This window comes from Falco biarmicus, chromosome Z (genome assembly GCF_023638135.1).
Source record: "Falco biarmicus isolate bFalBia1 chromosome Z, bFalBia1.pri, whole genome shotgun sequence".
Classification (NCBI taxonomy): Eukaryota; Metazoa; Chordata; class Aves; order Falconiformes; family Falconidae; genus Falco; species Falco biarmicus.
Window position 1 is genome coordinate 52029909 of NC_079311.1, and position 4310 is coordinate 52034218.

The following is a 4310-nucleotide window of genomic DNA, read 5'->3' on the forward strand; positions in this document are numbered from 1 at the left end:
AACCCAAAGATAAATTATGTTACCAAGCTTTATTCCCAGGCATTTGTGTCATGTAGTCACCTAACAGTAACTAAAAGATCTGTTCAAACATGTTTCTTTTGGTACTGAGCCAACAAAACCAGGAAAGACTATAGGGAACAGTCAGCCCTGAAGACCAGACAAGTTTGCTGGAAAAGCACACTTTTAGAAAGGCTTCATGAAGATCGTTTATCTTATTTGTGGTATGCCATAGCATAGAAAATTCAATGAGGAAAAAAAAAATTGTTTTATTTTCACTCTGGATATACTTAATAGATAAATTTAATCTCTGACCAATGGAAAGGTCGAGTTCAGGTAGCATTTATCTCTAATTTATGTGAGAGAGAAGCTTCTATTTGATTTAGGACAGGATGCTATAGTAAATTCATAGCTATTCTGAGAATGACAAAATTGCTGTAACAGAGCACATTTAAAGTGAAACAAAGCCTCCTTTGCTGCAAGGTCATGGATGCTTTCTACTGATCTCATGCTTATTATGTATGTATTAATTCTCTATATCAAAGACACATCTTTTAGGCTTGGTTCCAGAAGTGTTGGCAACGTGAACACTAGCGCAGGGTTTTTAGACAGTTTAGTAACTGCTTAAGATTACTAAGTAACTACCCCCCCGCCATCCCCCCTCCCAAGTTTCCAATGGATTATATACCATGGCATGAGATGTAGCTACAAGGTGTAACCAGACATTATTTCAGACTGCACTTCACCCACCTTGATTAACCAGTTCTTTTTTTCCAACGGGAAATGCAACGAAAGGCTTTTGAAACATCAAACTTTCAAACATTTTGACAGCACTTTCAGCGTTTTACCATTCTCTTCAAAAGACAGGACTCATTTTAACAAGATACACCACATTTCTGCATTTTTTAATCATCCTGTTTCAATTTGCAGGATAATGGTAGTGCACCTTCAAAGGCGATGCCTGTTCTGTCTTCAGCATCCCAGTACAATGTTTCTGGCCTGCTGATGGATCCACAAGCTCCTGCTTGGTTCTCCATCCTCTCACAGCATTTGTGGAGACACAGCCATGCTACCTTGAGATCAGTACTACAGCCAGCAGATGGCAGAGAGATTTCAAAGAATTTTCATTTATCTTTTGAAAATGCAACAAAACTTCACAGCTAGGCTGTCTTGGTCAAATATTTAAAGCACAATGGTTTTCAGATTTGCAAGTTTGAATGTTATTTTTGTTTCTTCTCCTTCAACAGTTTGTCAACAAAAGCACATCCATTTACTAGCTGGTTCCTATTATTAGCAGGTAACAGTTATTTTAAAACAGAAAGCGTATAAAATCTATCATTTTGACTGCCCCTTATTTTCTTGGAGTTACACAGCTTACATAGTGGAATGTCTTTCAAAAACAAAACTTTAGCAGTACGGAAATAAGAACAAACTGGGTATTGCTTATTGTCTGTGATTTCACAAATTGTCTTGAAATTGGAAGCAAACTACGTGACAGAAGAGCCAAGATGATAGAAAATGACAGAGAATAAATGAATTCTATTTGCTATTTTTCCACTTTTTTTTTTAATATGCTGCTTTTATCCATTTGAAAGAGACATAGCTTTTTAAAGTGATTTCAGATACCCTGCCCTATACTGCTGAGTTATTTTTTTTTAGTTCTGTAAATCAGAAAAAAAATATTGCAAGGACACTCAAGGGAAAAAAGAACCCAGCTCTACAAAATGCTAGAAGAGGGCATCCAGATCCCTTTTGACATGACAAAACCTTTGCAAGACCAAGGCGAAACAAGTCAAGAGGTGTGTGGAAGAAATATGTAAACCCTTTAAAAGCAAAATTAATTACACAACAGGTACCCTTTTTTTTTAAGGAATATTGAACATCTTGCATTGCCTAAATAGTAAAGTTTCATTTGAGAGTTATTGGATTCATTTAGGAAATAATAAAATTTCATGGTCTGTCTAAAGTAGGAAGTCAAGAGTAGATTATTATCTTTTTGCTATGAAGTCCTATTAATACAGTAAGGGAATGTAAGTAAAGCCTAAATCTTTGAAGTTTTTATGCTTCAATAATAAAAACCAAGGTGTTTATGTTCCTGGATATGAGAAACATGCACCTGGAAATTCTTGTTTCCTTCTAAGAGTCTCCTGGAATCTCTCTTTTGTCATTTGTACTCTTTCTGTACATCCAGTCAGCAGACATATAGGAATAAAAGCTTCTAATCACATAGTTTTTATTTCACCACTTCTTGTAGTAGGTTTTTTTTTCTGCCAGCTTTGATTCCCAGTTAAATGAACTTTTTAATCACAACATGATACATCTATCCCTGGTGTAATTACTCTTTATCCAGTATTACAGTGGTGAGTAGGTGGGTGACAGCTACAGCCAGTATTTTCCTTGAAGTAATTTCAGCATAACTCTAGTGGCTATTGCAGAAGGTATGTTAATATTTTTTGAATTTCCTTCATAGCAGAAAAATTTTATCTGTGTCTTGGTCTACTGCCCAAAATCTCAGTTGGAGAAGAAAAGGCTGCATATATTGCACATTCATTACATTCAGAGGGAGTACACATCCTGATGTTTAACTTTCATGCCAAGCAATAAAGGTAGAAACACTTTAAAGAGTCAGAGTTTTATACCAGGGAGCTAGTTCTGTTCCCTAGATTCAAATAATTTAAAGTAATAAAACCTATTTTGAATTCACAGTTGATATTCTATTTAATGTCACACCAAGAAATTATTTTTTACAAGATTTTTTTTCCTTTTTTTTTTTTTTCTCCAAAATATGTCCAGCAGTAATAAGCTAGGGAAGGATTGAAAAAACCTGAAAATGTTAAGTGAGCATTTGAAGGCTTGCCTCTGTTTTCCTTCAAGCTATCTGCAATATCCTGGTTGATCTCAGAAGTTGGAAATGAGAAGCCTCATTCTTGATAACCACATATTTCTTCACTCTATCTCAATAAATCATGATGTTTGATGCAAAATATACATACCCTGTCTTTTAATTCTGGGGGACAGAGACATCTACTGTATTGAGAAGTAATGGAGCTAACCACAAAGCACAAACTGCCACTTCAAATTTCTTGAGTTTTTACCCTTTCTCCACATTCGATGTTGATCAAGGCTGGACAAGAAAGATTCATGGAGACATGTTTTGAATGAGCAGAATCTTATTGGACTATTACTTTCTCTCAAAATGAACCAGACCAACATATGTTGACTGCTGCATATACTAGCTTTAATCCTTCAGAATGCATAAAATGTATTTTGAATAGGGAGCCTGTATTATACTTGGCAAACACTAGTTTCTTCAGTGAGGGAATTTCACGATTTACTGGCAGTAGGTATACAGACAGGGCAAGACAGGACACTTTTAGATGATGTATCAGTATCAACACCTCTTTCATTATCTGGAAACTGGAAATACACATCCATTAATCTGTTAAAGTGTACAGTTCCATTCTATTTCTTTTATTTTTATTCTTATTTCTTCTTTACTGGAGAAGGTTAAAAACCTTGTTTATTTGTTATTTTATTATTATGGCTCAAAGCCGAGACTTCTCACAGAGCAGTTTCTTCCTGTTTTTCTTCTCACATGCTTCCAATATGATCGACTAGCCATACCTCTTAACCCTACCAGTAGGCATAAAAAGGTTAAAGGAGACTCTTATTTGTAAAACAGGAAACAAAAACACAGCAGGGCAACACTCTCTTTTAGTAATATTTGGTAAAAGCAAAATCAACTTGTTAAGGTTGGGGCTTCTAGCTTGTTGCCTCTTGTAAAAAGTTTCACCAGTGCTGTCCACATCCCACAACATTTCAAGGTAAAAATTTTCAAAAATTCAAATTGTGTTTTTAAAGTAACTCCACTGAGGACTTTCGGATCAGAACCCAAACTATTAGAATTGGGTATTTTTATTGTGGGATATGCCCTTCATTTTTTTAAGGGATACAGACTATGCCTATAAAATAGTAGGTTCAATGAAAATGAAAGGTTTAAAGCACAAAACATGAAATATACTCATAGGCAGAGCTTCTAGCACTGGAATGCATCACTGCAAGACACCAATGAAGCACAGAATTTAAAATCATAATTAGACAATAAGGATGAGAACATTCAAGATGAAAGAAACCCCAGAGAAAAGTTTAGGATATTTTATATTCCAAGTGAAGACAGCCTAACAGAATCAAATATCATTGCTTACAAAAGGAAAATTATATTGTAGAGGTATTTTCAACATTCAGATTTAAGGCTCAATAAGAAGTGTCTTTGGAAAGGCCAGACCTGGTAGTCAAGAAAATTTACCACAACA

The 4310-nt window shown here is 35.2% G+C and overlaps 1 long non-coding RNA gene across 1 annotated transcript in view; it reads left to right on the forward strand.

Annotated features, from left to right (window-relative positions):
- LOC130143025 (uncharacterized) overlaps positions 1-4201 on the forward strand; it is a 41793-nt gene extending 37592 nt beyond the window's left edge. The window contains exon 4 of the long non-coding RNA XR_008819610.1: positions 928-4201. This is a non-coding gene — a long non-coding RNA (uncharacterized LOC130143025). The remainder of the gene's footprint in view (positions 1-927) is intronic.
- The last annotated feature ends 109 nt before the right edge of the window (positions 4202-4310 follow it).